Raw genomic sequence first — 17,860 nt, forward strand, 5'->3', positions numbered from 1 at the left:
AATGGAGCAGCAATAAAAATCATGTATTCTCTGCACAAAATAAAGCATGCAAATTATGGTATGTAAACAGCAAACGATTTTACATTCACCGGCCACTTTATTAGGTACACCTTGCTAGTACCAGGTTGGACGCCCTTTTGCCTTCAGAACTGCCTTAATTCTTCCTGGCATAGATTCAACAAGGTGCTGGAAACATTCCTCAGAGATTTTGGTCCATATTGACATGATAGCATCATGCGGTTGCTGCAGATTTGTCAGCTGCACATCCATGATGCGTATCTTCCGTTCCACCCCACCCCAAAGGTGCTCTATTGGATTGAGATCTGGTGACTGTGGAGGCCATTTGAGTATAGTGAACTCATTGTCACGTTCAAGAAACCAGTTTGAGATGATTTGAGCTTTGTGACATGGCACGTTATTCTGCTGGAAGTAGCCATCAGAAGATGGGTACACTGTGGTCATAAAGGGATGGACATGGTCAGTAACAATACTCAGGCAGGCTGTGGCGTTTAAACGATGCTCAGTTGGTACTAAGGGGCCCAGAGTGTGCCAAGAAAATATCCCCCACACCATTACACCACCACCACCAGCCTGAACTGTTGATACAAGGCAGGATGGATCCATGCTTTCATGTTGTTTATGCCAAATTCTGACCCTACCATCTGAATGTCGCAGCAGAAATCGAGACTCATCAGACCAAGCAACGTTTTTCCAATCTTCTATTGTCCAATTTTGGTGAGCCCGTGCAAACTGTAGCCTCAGTTTCCTGTTCTTAGCTGATAGGAGTGGCACCCGGTGTGGTCTTCTGCTGCTGTAGCCCATCTGCTTCAAGGTTCGACATATTGTGCATTCAGAGATGCTCTTCTGCATACCTCGGTTGTAACGAGTGGTTATTTGAGTTACTGTTGTTTTTCTATCAGCTAAGTGATACCAACCAGTCTGGCCATTCTCCTCTAATCTCTGGCATCAACAAGGCATTTTCGCCCACAGAACTGCCACTCATTGGATATTTTCTCTTTTTCTGACCATTCTCTGTAAACCCTAGAGATGGTTGTGCATGAAAATCTCAGTAGATCAGCAGTTTCTGAAATACTCAGACCAGCCCGTCTGGCACCAACAACCATGCCACGTTCAAAGTCACTTAAATCACCTTTCTTCCCCATTCTGATGCTCAGTTTAAATTTCAGCAGATCGTCTTTACCATGTCTACATGCCTAAATGCGTTGAGATGCTACCATGTGATTTGTCTGATTAGATATTTGCGTTAACGAGCAGTTGAACAGGTGTACCTAATAAATTGGTCAGCGAGTGTATAAGAATCCATTCGCAGTGAACAAGATTTACTAAATTAGAGCATGAACAAAAATGAACTACGAAGCAGTTCATCACATCTTTGTTTCAGTTCAGCTGCATGATTTCATCAACATTGAAGATGATGTTCTCACCTGGGCAGACCCCTGTGGAAAGAGTCATGTGCGGCATTAACTGGAGAAGGACCCAAAGGGTTTGCAACTGTACACCTTCCACCGTCATGTAGAAAACTCCACTTTGGAAGTGCAAAACAGAATGGGGTGAGATATTTAGACCTGTATACATGGGATGGTCGTGGTACTGATTACACATCTGACCGGCTTGATGTCACCAGTGGGACACTCATGCTGTACATTCCTACCTGGTTCTTTGTGCTTTGTTTCAAAGATATAGTATTTTCTACTGTTAAGCGTCAGGTGAAAAATGTGATCCTTTCATAAACGATAGTGCCCTGGTTTTCACACCTGCTCTCGAAAGGATACAGACTGCAGGATTTTCAGCTCTGTAAACAGTCCTCAAAATCACAGTTGAAATGTTTACATGCAATTCTCAAAGTAAATTCTGGTGTTCTCAAAGCTTTACTCTGTACAGTGCTCAAACCAGGTAGCTCATTGTATGGTTCCTGCGCACAATGAAACACTGATTTTAAAAATCTTTGAACAGAATGCCTAGCAGTCCCCTCTAATGTGCTGGGAGCAAAATTTCATGGATGTCTGGCCCTGATTTCATTACTGCTAATATACCATGGCCAGTATGACATCTGTGACATTTGAGCTGGACTGCTGGCAGCAGGTCTTCTTTATGGGCACCAGGGATATGGGGAAATACAGCAGTAGCCCAGCATCCATCCTCCACCTTCAGAGCAGTCAGGCTGTGATGGTCCAAAATTAATGCTTGCGCACAGCAATTTCTGCGCGTCATGACATTTGTCATTGTTGTCCGTTCACCAATTGCTGGGATTTTGATTAACGCAATGGACATTTGTTTCCACTGTCAGGCTACTGTGTGATAAAATTAAACTGTCACAAAGCATTGCTGAAACACTGCTGTGTCATTTCTGATTCCATGTGAAAGTCACGATGTTGGCCTGCATTCCCTACACACCAGGTTATCTATGCCAGAGAGAGACTGCGGATCTCAAAAACAGGGGAGTTTCTATCGAAACTATACGGAGTATTATTATTTGTTCATTTAGCTGACACATTTCTCCAAGATGACTTACGTTGTGTTTGTATAAACATACTGCAGCGCCGAGGCGTCGGCGCATGTGCATTGCGCTTGTGTGTGCTGAGTGTGTAGAAATAAAGTTGACGCGTGCTGTTCCACCGAACCTCATGCGGACCTGGTTGCTTCGTGGATTGCGGACATAACAACTTACATTAAGTTTGAATACAAAGGTGCTGAAAGTTATTTACACATCTATACAGCTGAATAATTTTAGTGGAGCAATTCAGGTTAGTCCCCGAGTGTCCAGCAGCGGGAGCCACAACTCAAACTTGTCTTCTTCAGGTGCCATACCCACTACATCACTTACTGCCCCGGAGTCGCAGAAACTGGTCATACCTGGTGAACACAGTAGAGGATTATGAATGTTTTTGATGGGTTTGGCTGTGCCTTCAGCAGGGTTATCTCTATGGCTGGATTAATACTCGAGTTTGGAGATCCTATTTCCACACCCAGCAGTGCGCAAACACACACATACACACACTTGTCCCATACGGGGTCACGGGGAACCAGAGCCTAATCCAGCAACACAGGGCGTAAGGCTGGAGGGGGAGGGGACACACCCAGGACGGGACGCCAGTCCGTCGCAAGGCACTCCAAGCAGGACTTGAACCCCAGACCCCCCGGAGAGCAGGACCCCATCCAACCCACTGCACTACCACACCCCCCTCTCAAGACATCCAGTCAAGTGGAAAGATGCTACTTAACTGCACATCACTCTGTCTCACACACAGAGATATTCAAAAGGTAAATGTACTCAACCTCTTCCCATGATTCAGGAAATCACAGCTTCTGGCTCCAGTATACGAATGTTATAGAGTTATGTTATGCTATGTTACGTTACAAGTGCCACGAAAACACAGCTTTCGTTTTCCTCCCTTACAGCATACCACTGGTGTAATACCACCTTTGTGTTCTGTATTCAAGGCAAGCTGGCAACAGAAATTCCTACATTGTGCTCTATGTCTTTTATATCCCCAGAGTTGTATTAATTAATGATGTGACAGAGGAATACTGACTGCTTAATTACCTTAATCAAAGTGATACAACCACATTTGGAACTAATAATTAACACACAATTACCAGCCAGAAAGTCACTAAACGCTAAAGCCTTTCCGCACATAAGATGTGGGAAAAACACTGCACTTTAATCGCTTGGGTAAATATACACACGTGTAACAGAAGAGTGGAAAACAACGAGATATATAAGTAGTTTCAGATATGTTTGCTGAGTAAATTTGTTTCAGAATTTTGATATTTTTCCGTTTAAACTTTTTTATGGAGCATAGACTTCATTTACTTACTGATACTTATGCTATCTCTTCTGCAGTTTTACTCACCTTTTCACTGCTCCATGTTGGTAATTTAGAATTTTTTATTTCTCCAGTTAAAATACCACTCTGACATCTGTTAAGAACCACAATGTTCTTTTTTAAACTCAGATTTTAGATTCTTAATAATTTTAATAGAGTAATACAGTCAACAGAACTGTATTAGAACCATAGGCATATTTCTAATGATCTTCATATGATGATCCTTCACGAAGATATACTTGTCATGTTGATGGCCGGATGACAGCCGAGGCTGACTCAAGTGCTAGTGTTGAAGGATAATCCAGGAAGAATGGTCGGGGACAGGCAAGGGTCAAGCGATTTGCGAACGTCGTTAGAAGGATCGGACGGCTATCGGAGTCAAAGTACAAACGAGAGGTCAGGGAGCCAAGGGAGTCGTAGAAAGGGGGGAACTAGGAATAAGGGGAAGAGGAGAGAAAACGTCTCGAGAAGGTAAAGGGCGCTAGGCACAGTGTTGCGGTCGCTCGTGGAGGTTCCGCGATCTGCTCTGGTTTGGTTGCGTCCTTTTATGCTTGGCCGCCTGATTGTCTGCAAGTGTGGAGGTGGAGCGTGAGGCTGCACGCGTGACAATACTGTATTTGAACTTATTCAGAATGTCCCCATATGAATCAGGCCCAGTCCAGAAGTAGTTCCTTTTTCCTTTTTCTGACTGACTCAAAAATATCAGTTGTTTTTTGTTGGATTCGCAGTTTCATTGAAAAATGTTTGACATCTCTATCACCTACTGTCACGACCCACAGGGATAATACCCGTATGGGCCAAAGGAGGCGCCACTCAGTGCTGCTAGCCCAGACCCATGCACCACCTGTTCACAATCTGGTAGTTGGCGAGGTATAAAAGGAGCAAGTGGCAGAGGATAGATTGCAGATTCTTAATCACCGTTTCTACTACGTCCTCTTGGCAATCATTAGTTCCCTGTTTCCTCAGTTTGTTCCATAGGTGTTTATGTTCCAGTCTCAAGCACCCAGGGGACACACCCAGGACAGGACACCAGTCCATCACAAGGCACTCTAAGCAGGACTTGAACCCCAAACCTGCCCCAGAGTAGGACCAGGCCAAATCCGCTGCACCACGTTGCTCACAGACTCACTAGCTTAATTAAAGTGTCTGTGCTGCATTCAGAGGATGTGGGATAGAATCCTGCAAATCGTTTCACTTTTCACCTTTGCGCGAATAAACTGTGTGTCTCCTTGTCCTGCGTTCATTGTTTCATCTCTACCCAATTCTTTACAGTTTGCACTGGGCACTTACAAATACACTCTGCACGTAGGGTCATTTTACTTTTCGTCCGTGTTCGCTCACAACAGCAACTCGGGTCCGTGTCGGACTCCCGTCCGGACGCTACACCCATCTTGCAAAGAACCTGGTCACAGTGATATAACCTGGAGTCACTGGGTCTTTCAGGTCTTTCAGCATCACGCATCCCTTGCCCAGGTGATGTGAATAGGGCTGATCAGGTGTCGACCTGCATCCAGGTAGAGCTCCTTTCAACCCACAGCTCGCCTCTCCTGATCCACAGCCATCACACTAGTTTTAAAGAAATATTATATTTTTCATATTACAATTTTTTGTATGACTACAAACCTTCTTCTTTATTCAGAGTGGCATGCACTGACCATAAAGGAAACCTACAGCATACAGCATGACCTATAAACACCAGCAAAGTAGCCAAAAAAAGAAACAATCAATTTAATAAGGACAAAAATCATGGTGTGCCAGGACAATCCTAACTGTAGGTTGATCTGTGAAATTAAAGTCAAATCTAGTTAGGAAGCATTCCAATACAGGTATATCTTCTTGTTTATTGCTGTAGGGAATGCAATAAAAAATTACTCACACAGGGGATGCAGTGCAGCTGAGGGTGTGAAAACTAAAAAAAGGACTTAATCAAAATGTGCAGAGTAGCTGCGGTGGTACAACAGGGAGTCCCTGAAATAACCTGAAGATTTTCAGTGTCTGATGAAAGGAGTCTAAGAAGTCAGCTGTCCTTACTGTGGATAAAACAACTAGCTGTTGCACTGGGGACAAAGGGGGCATGAGCTGAGCACCTACAGAGGACTGAGGAAGACCTGGCTGCAGAGGGAAAAGTGTGTGTAAAAAAGTCTGATGAGAACGATGGTACAACTGAAGGTGCATCTGAAGTTGCATGAGGAGATCTTGACTTGGAGCTATAGAAGAAGCCAGCAGATGATGAGGTCATGGCCAACATTCTGAAATTTCCTTGTACAGATGTACCTCATTCTTCAGTAATCCAACCCCAGGTTTCCTGATCTGTTCTATTTCAGTATCGTACACAGATTTAAAAGGTTTGAGGTTGACTCAGCACTGACCTGTTGAGATCAGTCTCACTTCAAGCACAACTGACGAAGACCTGACATCATCCTTGTGCGCTCTTTCATGCACTTAAAATTGCAACATTGAAAGGTATGTTTGAGTATGTAGAATTCCCAAAAGAACATTATATTTATGTGTTCTCTCTTAAATGGAGAAACAAAATGTGGAATGAAGGAATGGCACTAAGATGGTTTGAGTCCTACCTATTTGACAGATCCTATCAAGTGGTCTGGCGGGGCTCCCGTTCTTCTCTTCTGCCTCTCTCAACCAGTGTCCGCAGGGCTCGGTACTGAGTCCTCTGCTCTTCTTGATCTACACCTTCTCCCTCGGCCCTGTCATCTCCTCCCAAGGATTGAAATACCGCTGCTACGCTGATGATACTCAGCTCTTCCTCTGCTTTCCACCTGGAGCACGCAACGCTGCCTGTCCGTCGGACATCTTTGCATGGCTGTCTGATGCTCTCCAAAACAGGTTCTTCACCTCCCAGCTGGCCTGTCCTCCTGTCACAATCTATCAATCAAACTGGAAAACTCACTCATTTTGCCTACATGCTTGGCCAAGAGTCCGGGAGCGACGACTGACTCAAGTCTATCTTTCTCTCGGCACATCGAAGCCACAACCCGGTCCTGCAGATACATCCTGCATAATATTCGCAGGATCTGTCCCGACCTCACAACTGACTCTCCCCAACTACTTGTCCAGGCCATGGTGACATCCCGTCTGGACTACTGCAGCTCTCTCCTGTGCGGCCTTCCCGCTACTGCCATCAAACCTCTGCAGCTGATACAGAACGATGCTGCTGCATGAGTTGTGTTTGACTTGCCAAAGCGTTCCCACGTATCTCCTCTACTCATTTCTCTGCACTGGCTTCCTATAGCTGCCCAGATGAAATTGAAGACCCTGGTTATTGCCTACAAATGCATCAACAGAACTGCTCCCAGCTATTTATAAGACTTGATCAACCGGTACACCCCAACAAAACCCCTTCGCTTGTCTACTTCTGTTCACTTGGTGATCCCACGCATGAAAATTAAAGCACAGAGGTTCTCGGTTCTGGTTCCATTGAGGTGGAATGACCTCACCCTCTCACTCAGAATTGTTGAATCTCTGTCCACATTTAAAAAGGGTCTAAAAACTCACCTCTTCCAGACTCACTTCGCCCATGATCTCTTAAGTTCATGTAAGGTGCAAATGTTCATGCACCATAACTTTATGATCTCATCTCGATAAGCCTTTACACAGCTACTCTTGTAATGAATGTAAATGTTTACATGTATCTCAAAAAAAAATTAGCGGGAAGGTCATTAGGAATCACCGATATTCTGAAAGTTTTATGCAGCTACTGATGTGATGAACATTGGTTCATATGGTGGAAAGAAACAAACTGCGCTTAATCACATGTCTGGAGCTATGTCTCTCTTTCTCCTAATGTAATGCACAAATTGTATTTTCTATGAGATGTACGTCACTTTGGATAAAAGCATCTCCTAAATGAATACATGTAAATGAAAATGCTGTTTTTCTGCACAGTTCTCATAACAGCAGGTAATTATTGCTCCTATTTATTACTATTTTTTGTGAGCCAAAGTGCAAAATGACCTTCTGTAGCTGAGAAAATGAAGCCTTATTTAACTATTGTTCCAATGGCTTAAGTTCTTCTCTCTGCATCATTTCACATAAATATTTCTAATCTAATCAAGTCTAATGATCAGGGACTTACAGAAGTGTTCAGTTCGTGGACTTGAACCCTGAAACCCTTTGGTCACGTTTGCAATTGTTCAAGCGCAACACCTCAAATTTTTAAAGTATTGCATACTGCTGGCTGAGAGTGAAAAAAGTTAAGGGGAAAATAAGATTTATGTCTCTGAGCCTCTGATAGTGATGATACCTCCATCTAAAGAGCAGTAAGTGCTGTGAACAGTTTCCTATGCAGTAAAGCAGGTCTTTTGTGAAGTTTACTGACATAGTGAGTACTCTCTTTTTACATTTTTGTTTAGCATTATCAGACTTTTGAGTCACGACAGTCAGCTCTGTCTTCACAGGTATAGACAGGTCATTCCTCCTCTTGGGATTCCAGATGAAGTGCATGCAGGCATGTCAAGAGGGGGGAATCCTTACATTAACATGCTGGTCTTTATCTTAATGAGCAGCTGGAGGCCTTAAGAAATGGTAGCCTGAACAGGACACAAGCCCATCACACACACACACTTTCTAAAACTGCTTGTCCCGAGCAGGGTTGTGGGGAGCCAGAGCCTAACCCAGCAAGACAGGACGTAGGGCTGGAGGGGGAGGAGACACACCCAGGAGAGGACGCCAGTCCATCGCAAGGCAGCCCAAGCAGGATTTGAACCCCAGACCCACTGGAGAGGAGGACCCAGCCAAACCCACTGCACCACCCTCTACAAGCCCATTAACCATGTAAAATTGGTATTTTGGAAGTCCAAGTGGTTCATCTGCTTGGAAGTACATTTTGGAAGCTGTCTCTGCTCCAAAGTACAAGTATGAGTCCACTGGTCACTTTCTCTGGAAGGCTTTACTAATGTATGTCTCTGTCTGACACAAAACCTTTCCTCACGCAGAAGACTTCAACACTTTGGTCTCAAGTCAATGTCCTGCTAGGAGTTTTCAGAGCAAGTTTTGGAGAACCAACTATAAAAGTTTCACAGGCTTTTATCCGATAATCCCAGATCTCGTAAATGCTTGATAAATGTGTACGTGTTTATTTTGTTCAATCATTTTTAATAACAATTTGTTTCGTAACTGAAAAGCCTATATACGGGTGTAGTTTAGTGTTTCATGTGGTGGAATGTGACAGATTGACTGTACTCAAAAATCACGTGTTTGCATTCCAATCTCTCCTTCTCTCGATGTAATGCACTCATTGTTTTGCTTGTGAGATGTACGTTGCTTTGGAGAAAAATGTCTGCTAAATGAGTAAATGTAAACATTTGAATAGAACCTCTGAATGTTTCTGTCAGCTGAAGTGCTCTGAACGGTTCCTTCAGCCCAAGTCAGAGCTCACATCGGGGCTATGATTTGCTGGTCAGGATACCATCTTGGGAGCCTCAAGTATCTGCTGATGTGGCCACAGTAGAATTTGAGAGACCCCCCAGGCTCTGCTTGCGAAACGGTGAGGGATTCGTCCACCCTTATATCTCCTGAACATCCCCTGCCGACTCTAGATGCAATGGGAAAATAGCAGTTCTCTTGCTTCGGATGTCACACTTTGTACAATGGTGGGAACCACAAAACTGAGGGGATCAACTTGTCTGGAAGCACTACTGGGATCTGCATCACGAGTCAGAGGTTCCTGAAGTAAACACGCACCAGGTGATGAGAAAGCCTGGTGGCACAAGATCGTATCACAGCTTTGTTGAGGAAGCTTCAGGATCTAACAGCTTGGTGAGATCCTGAAGCCTGTGCTGTTCGGATGCTTTCCAGCACCACAAGACACTAGAACTGAATCTCATTGTGGCTGGAAATAACGTAGGAATACGTGGGTGTCTAATTCTGAAGTCGGTGAAAAGTCAGTTCAAGGATTTTTTTGCACCTGCGTTGACACAGCCACCACTCTAATTAATACGAGCCAAGTGAGGGACCTGTCAGTCATCAAAATGATCTGAGTCATTCACAAACTGGCATTTACAAATATGAGTAATTGGGTGCTGGAAAAATTCACCTGCATTATCTAAAAGAAACCTTTCGAAAATTGATTTTTTTTTTTTCCTTAACTGCTCCAGCAGGCGGGAATGAAGTGCTTTCCCCTCCTCCTGTGTCTTCCCCATCTGACCGGGGCAGCTGATCTGGAGCTGATCACAGCGCAGTTGGGTGGAGGAGAGAGGCAGAAGTCAGCCCGCCAAGGAGCTCACAGAGAATCAGCGGAGACAAATTGATGTGGTGAGTCACAGACGGCACTCGTGTGCGATGGCAGACGGAGTCGCATAAGGGAAGATGGAAGAGGGGGTGCGCAGAAACACACAGCTGTAATGGCAGGAGAGCAGCCACCGCTGTGATAATAACGTGGCCGAGTTATTTCTGTCGACACCTCCAACAGGTGATGGAAAATCTTCCCCTGTAGCGGAGCAATGGAAAAAAAAAAAAAAAAAAAAACAAAAATGAAAGTACTCTGCCATTTATTCATGAAAGCCTATCACAATTATGGCTTTTGGTATATATTGAGCCATAATTATTTAAGAATTTCTTTTAGAATTGTTTAGCCTAAGAAGCCTAACTTCCACAGTGAGCGATCTAAGGGAGCAGGAGCGCAGGTTGGCAAACACTGGTCTTCGAGGACCACGGGATGTGTATTTTTGTTCTCGGCACTCAGTGGTGCGTCTGAAATTGTACCCTAGGCAGTCATCTCGCTGGCTGTGTCAAGTGTCAGGTAGTGTCTACACAGCAACCCAAACGATTAATCTTATGGTGTATTCCAGTATAAGTTGGCTCTTAAATTCCTGCTCAATGGCAAAAATTCAGCCACTCTTTCCTAAAGATACATTTATTCATTTAGCTGACACTTTTCTCCAAAGCAACTCACAATGTTAAGGTTACAATTATTTATCCATTTATACAGCTGGGTAATTTTACTGGAGCAATTCAGGGTAAGTACTTTGCTCAAGGGCTCTACAGTCGGAGGTGAGGCTCGAACCTGCGACCTTTGGGTCCAAAAGCAGTTGTTGTAGAACAGCAAGAGGAACATATCTATCATTCTTCAGCACAGACAACTAAAATATGACAAATAAAACCGTGTAAGATGGGGGGGCATAGTGGGTAGCGCTTGTGCCCCACAGCTGCTAGGCTGTGGGCTTGGACACGGGTTCAAACTCAGCTCACTCTCTGTACAGTTTTCATGTTCTCCCCATATTCCAGCACGTTTCCTCTCACAGGGTTTCAGATGGATTGGTGACCACCGCATCCCAGTATTAGAGCAAATACTTGATAAAATTAGTAAAAATAAAATGTGAATATTCAATCACAAATCATAACACATTTTATTTAAGTTACAAAACTCTCATTACTCATCATCGCACATAGTTTCAGTGCAAATGGTGAGAAAGAACTCAAAATCTCCTTACCTGGGCTATAATAAACTGCAAATTTACTGCATTTTTTTTTTTTTTTTTAAATCTCTCTAATTGTTAAGGAATAAATTAAAAAAAAAAAAAAAAAAAACCTTAAGTCCTAAACAAACAGTGTTAATGAAATTAAGTTAAGAAATTTGTGTGAAAAGAAAACCGAAAAGGGAAAATACATCCAATCTTCTGCCTTTATGGCAAAGTTAATTTTCTTTGATGAAAGCATCCTTCAGGCAAACTGTATTGTTGCTACTTTTGATCATTTGCAGTGTGACTTTCACTCTCTTCTGCAGTTTTAAAGTATCACTCGGCAGTGTGAAATTATAAATGGGAAAAGGTAATACTTTGTGTAACTGGAAAACCAGCTCTGGGAACAGAACGCTGGCACTATAGTTTGCAAAGAGATACTGGGAACAACAAGGTAGCACAAAAGTTTGGCCTTTTCCCGCTTGTTAATTATGAGTCCTGATGATCATACAGAGGACGGGTAATTTTTGATGTTCCGTTCTGCACTCAGGGGGCATGGCGGCGCAGCGGGTTTGGCTGGGTCCTGCTCTCTGGTGGGTCTAAGGTTCGAGTCCCGCTTGGGGCACCTTGCGACGGACTGGCATCCCATCCTGGCTGTGTCCCCTCCCCCTCCAGCCTTGCGCCCTGTGTTGCCAGGTAAGGCTCCAGTTTGGCGCGTGTGTGTAAGATCCCAAGTGACAACGCTGGCTGCAGCTTCCAGGAAACGTGGCATCAGTTCATCATAGGACAGTAGATAGAATCAACCCCTCCACCCCCACTAAACACACTCTACACGCGGACACCGCAGTCAAGGGTACTCGGCAACAATATGACAAAGCAGTGCGCGCTGTGACCTTATTTCACAGGCGTGTCTGAAAAAGAAAGTTCCTCCACTGGATATGAAACACACAACAGGTGTTCCTTTACTGTATGTTTAAATTATACAACAACATTAAATTTACATGACTGTAAGAGTAAATTATACATGATCAGGCTAGCAAAAGCCTAATTCCAAGGCACTTACACAGCTACCAATGTGATGTTTACTGAATCCCCCTCAAGCACCACACATCAAGGGTTTAACTACATTTCCTCTCCAAGGATGTGAACCAGTCACTTCTAATTGGGATTAGGGGCAGAAGAAAACGGAGCGATTACTGCCAATCATTCCTGAATCATTACAGTTCATGGCTGCTGTAGTAGCCTTGAGCAAGGTATTTCCTCTGAATTGCTTCAGTAAAAATTAACCATTTGTATAAACAGGTGAATCATTGTAAGTAACTTAGTGTGCAAAAGCATCATCAATGTTGGCTAAAGGTCAACATGGCTTGGCTTCGCAAACGGAGATTTAGGACGGGGGGCTGCCCACGTCTGCTGCAGCCTCGCTGGTGGCTGATGAGGCCAATGAAAAATTGTGTTGGTCATAGATGTGGGCGTGCCCTTCGAGCTTTGCATTGGAGTTTTTAGGGGGAGTGCAGTGTATGCAGTATTGCCTCCACCCTTCATACCTGGGGTTCATCTGCCATGGCTGAGCAAGCTAGGATGGTGAGAACAAGGTCCCTGGATCGTAGGTGTTATGTCAGAGTGTCCTTCTCCTAGATGGATGGCCTGACAGGTCTAACGAGCTTCATCTGCCTGGGTTTGGAGTCAGAGTTGTCCTTCTCTTAGACTGGATGCCAACCAAGGCTAACGAGTCCGACCTACCCATCCAGTTATACCGCTGGACACTCGCTCGCGCCATGACATAACAAGCTCTGTGGAAATGAGGGGAATCGGCGAGAAGGTGTTGCTATGGAGCAGTAATGTAGGAGAGGCCATTTGAAGTGACCTCCTGCCTGGCGAGCCAGAGAGCGGCCACACGGTGATCAGTACACCAGGAAGGAGAGGGAATACATTGTGCGTGCAGTTTCTCTAGGTGACCGGGGTGTCTGGCCCAGACCTCCCCCCAGCTAAAGGTAGTAAAGTTGTAAATACATTTACATTTACATTCATTTATTTAGCAGACACTTTTCTCCAAAGCGACTTCCAACGAACTCTATGTAGTGTTATCAGCCCACACACCTTATTCACCACGGTGACTTACACTGATACACTACTTAAAATGGGTCACTCATCCATACATCAGTGGAACACACACCCTCTGTCACTCACATACTATGGATGAACTTGAACAGCATGTCTTTGGACTGTGGGAGGAAACCAGAGTACCCGGAAGAAACCCACACAGACATGGGGAGAACACGCAAACTCTACACAGACAGTGGGGATCAATAAAGTTATAAAAACAATAAAGTTAACTAATCATGCAATATATTACAATAATATACAATAATAATATACGTATGTTATTGTAGTTACAGAATAAAGATCATTAATTAAAAACAGTGGAGGTCTCTTGGTCAGACTATGGAATGCAGGTACATACGCGGGTTTTCTTTCCAACCAATTAACATGCCTTTCATTGTACCAGTTAATCTATTATTTAAAAAATAAACCAAAAACCATTCAAGACAAACACAACAGACTTGCCCGACCAGACTGTGGCACCTGTGCCAACAGCCAGTATTAAAAATGCAGGAGTTACCATCCACACCTCTTCTGTATCTGCTACTCCTGCCTGATGTGCGGATTCTGCCCACTGCTGTCACTGAAGATCAGCCGGGCTGTCAAGCTCCCTACTTGCACGGGTCTGCAAAAGGGGCAGCCGAGGAGCGGTGTTACAAACAACTCCGATGGCTCACCTGAAACAGCAGGAAGCCGTCACACACGTCTTGAGGCCAAGGCCCCCGTGCTGTAGGATGGGCGCCAGGGTGCACTGCATCGCAGGTTTTTCCGTCGTTGTTAGGTTAATTGGGACGGACTCATTCCAACACCGAAATCACTGCAGCAAGAAAAAATACACCTAAAAGTCCAGTCACACGCACTCAGAGCCGTTGTCCACAAATGCACGTTTGATATTTCAGGGTCATTTCTCAACGCTCATGCGTCCGCTTGAACTTTAACAAGCTCGGCTTTTGACTTTGGCTTCTTGCGTGAATGTACGTTGCGTTCCGTAGCGCTCATTTAACGGAGAGAAAAGGAGACTCAAGGTTGTGATTTTGCTGTATTTTTTCAAGGTGATGTTGACAGCAAAATAGAGGCTAAAGCCATCTGAAATTGTCAGTGATTTAATGGTAGACAAATTTACAAGGACAATTTGTGAGATGACAGTTCTGTGAATTAGTTACTTCTCCCTGAACAATCTTTATGTCATGTGCATTTTGTATACCCTTAAGCTGTACACCACTTTGGAAAAAAGTGTGGGGCTGATGTATAAATGTGAACGCAAACGTCCGCTAACAATGCTTGATATATATATATTTTTTTTTTTTTAAAAAACATTACATTGGGTTCAGTGCACCCAGATTGATTTGAGCTCTTCTGATGCAATGTCTTTTTAAAACTAAGATAGTCTGGCACTACACCAGCGGAGGATTGACACTGTATGCAGACCATTCCATAAATATACTAATTATATTCTATTCATTCCTTAATTATAATTGCTTCTGAATCATCCTTGCTCACAGGGTGTTTGGCAAATTATTCTGATACCAGACATTTATGTTTATTGCTTGTTTATCTCATCCGGTCAAAAAATATCACATTCCCGCTTTTTATCCCAGTCTGTTATGTTCTGTACTCATATTTACTTGGGCAAAGGCATCAGTCATTTAAATAACTGCTACAGGAAAATGAGAGTTATAAATCCTTTACCTCAAACTACTGGAAAACTATAGGGCGATGTTACTTTTTGAAAACTATATTCAGTAGAACCACAAAATTCAGAATCCAGCTCCTTCCTAGAGAGGCTCAACAGCAAAAAAATTTCAATTATTTTTAATCAGCAAGCTCATATTGTGCATCTTTTCTCTGACCTACAACAAATGTGCTAAAATACAGACAAAGTTCTCAGCATTGATCACACTTCGGCGTGACAAAGCAAGCAAACAGTCACTTGAGATCAGGGAAGAGGGTTAATGCGGGAAAGGATGGAGGCCAAGAACAGGTGACTCTGGAGACAACCTCCCCCGCCCCCCAAAGGGCCCCAATGTATGGGCATAGTGAGCACACGTCGTGGTGGAATCAGTGACGCAGGTCCTTTCACAATGGCTAGCACTGTGAAAACTTCCTGTCCTGCAAAACCCGATGACTCATCCACTCGTCTGCGTCATTCCTGGCTTGTAGAGAGAGGGGGGGAGAGAAAGAGATTCCCCCAAATACAAGTGGCTACAGAAAGTCACTGGTACATATAATAAAGAGAAGTTTGTGATAAACACAAATGCACAAATTCAAACCACTCAAAATATCTGTACCTGGCTTAGATTTATTCCTTGAAAATATGGTTTTCGGGATACTGAAGTGTACGTTTTCATGCGATACTCTTGTTGGATCTCACAAATGCTGCAGCAATTTTTGCCGTGCACTAAAAATGATATTTGTTGTTTTAAAAGCAACAATCTTTTATGGCATAGGTGCATTATTAAATTATCAACAATGAGCAATATATGCAAAGATGTCAATAACTGACTCCCAGTTAAAAAAACTGTAGATTCTTTTTTGAGCGTTGCACCAAAGAATTCATTAGAACAGCTAAATTTATGCATGCATTGCACACGCACAAATGACTGTGGCTATAGATTTAACTAAATAAAACTATCCAACCTCTGTATATACCCAGTGCTGTGAAAAGGTTCATAAATAAACAGAGGTTTGTTTTACTATGGTTGCAGATATTAGGCTATACATTACATAATATTATGGTGAAGCAAGTGCATGACATATGCAAGACTGTGACAAAAATCTGCTACCTCCATTATCTCTGCATCTATTTGACAGCTGTAAAGTATTTTGAAAATATATTGTACTTGAATGTGCACAGATGATCTCATTACATGCTAATCCCATTTATTAAGCAGACCTATTACAAATAAGATTTACTCTGCACGCTGAAGACTAATTTCTGTCAATCGATTTATTCTCTTTTAATATTTTAAATATAAAAAGTTTTATATCTGATTCTGCCATGGTTGCTATGATACCATATTCTCGGTTGAGAATAATGGAGGGAAGAAAAATGTTGCGATGGTATAAAACCTTTCACACTGCTGTCTCCATTTTTAACAATGTTTTCAAATTTTTAAACATGCAAGAATTAGAATGAAACCAAAGTACGTAAGTAGTTTTTTAAACAGTTAATGAAACTCATACAGAGCATTAAGCTATATACTAAATATACTCTGCATATACTAAACACTTAAAAATGTAGAAAAGGCATAACGAAAGATTTAAATTCTAGGAAAAAATGTGCAAATTACAGATAGCGACATGCAAATTTCAGAAAAGACAAAGCACTGCTGCCTTACGGTAGCTAATTGTCCCTAAACCCTTTATAACTCTATACTGTTCAAACCAGAGAGACAAGCTTTTGAAAAATAAAGAGATCGTTAAAACAAAGGTGCTGTGGAGGCTGTCCCAGTCAGGGTGCTTCAGCAGGGCAGGTGGCATCGCATACAGACATCAGGGAGTCTGCTGCTTCCATGTCTGATGCTGCACTGGCCTCTGGTGACATAACTATGCATCGTCACATCATCGCTTCTAAGATCCTTGCACATCTCTCACAGCCTCTTCGCTTCGTTGCGGCACGTTGTGAGCTGGATGCTCCAAATTTTGCCACATAGTCTAAACATTTAACCTCACATTTAGTCAACACATTAGTCTACAGTGACTCATTTATCTTCCCATAAAAACATCTTTTCAAGTCCTGCAGGTTTTCAGTCCACTTCTCCAGTTCAAACTTTTTCAGATTCATTTAACTTCTCATTATTAGCGTTTACTTTTAATTACCTGTCACCTTTGTCCAAGGCAAACTACAATATTAGGCAAGCAAATTTGCAATGATGTAACTCATTTTACAGCAGGGTGCTGTATCAATTCGGGGTAATACCTTGATGGCGCATACAACAGCAGGACTCAAACTAACAACCTTCAGACTTTCAATGGACACCCCCAACCAATTCAACACCTGGTGTAAAACACAACAGTCCCAATGTCTGTTTCAATGGCTGCTGGCCACAGCATTTCAAAAAATAATAACTGTAAAAAAAGTAATATTAACAACATCCAGTGAAATAAAATAAATACGTGCACTCGTCATCATTTTTAAATACCACTGCAGTGAAACTGGAAGTCAAAACTAGTGAAAAGTGTGAAAATGCACGGTGAAGGCCTGCAAAGGTGGGACACTAGAACAAACAGCTGCCCGACAGGAAGTGGCCCCACGACCGGAACTCGGATAACGGAAGTAGATCTTCACATTCCAGCGAGGTAACGGAGTCGTGCCCTTGGAAAGAGGGTGTCTTCCTGCACCGTAGCGGTAGAGGGCGCTGCACAGACACGCGCCGAAAAGCTAAATTAATTATGTCATCCTGTGAAAGCGGACAAAAGGCGTTCAGAGCTAAGACAAGCATGAAACCTGTATGCACCAAGTACCGCTGTACTAACAATTACGTTCACACTGAA

The sequence above is a fragment of the Scleropages formosus genome, chromosome 20 (assembly GCF_900964775.1).
Source record: "Scleropages formosus chromosome 20, fSclFor1.1, whole genome shotgun sequence".
In the NCBI taxonomy this organism is placed as follows: Eukaryota; Metazoa; Chordata; class Actinopteri; order Osteoglossiformes; family Osteoglossidae; genus Scleropages; species Scleropages formosus.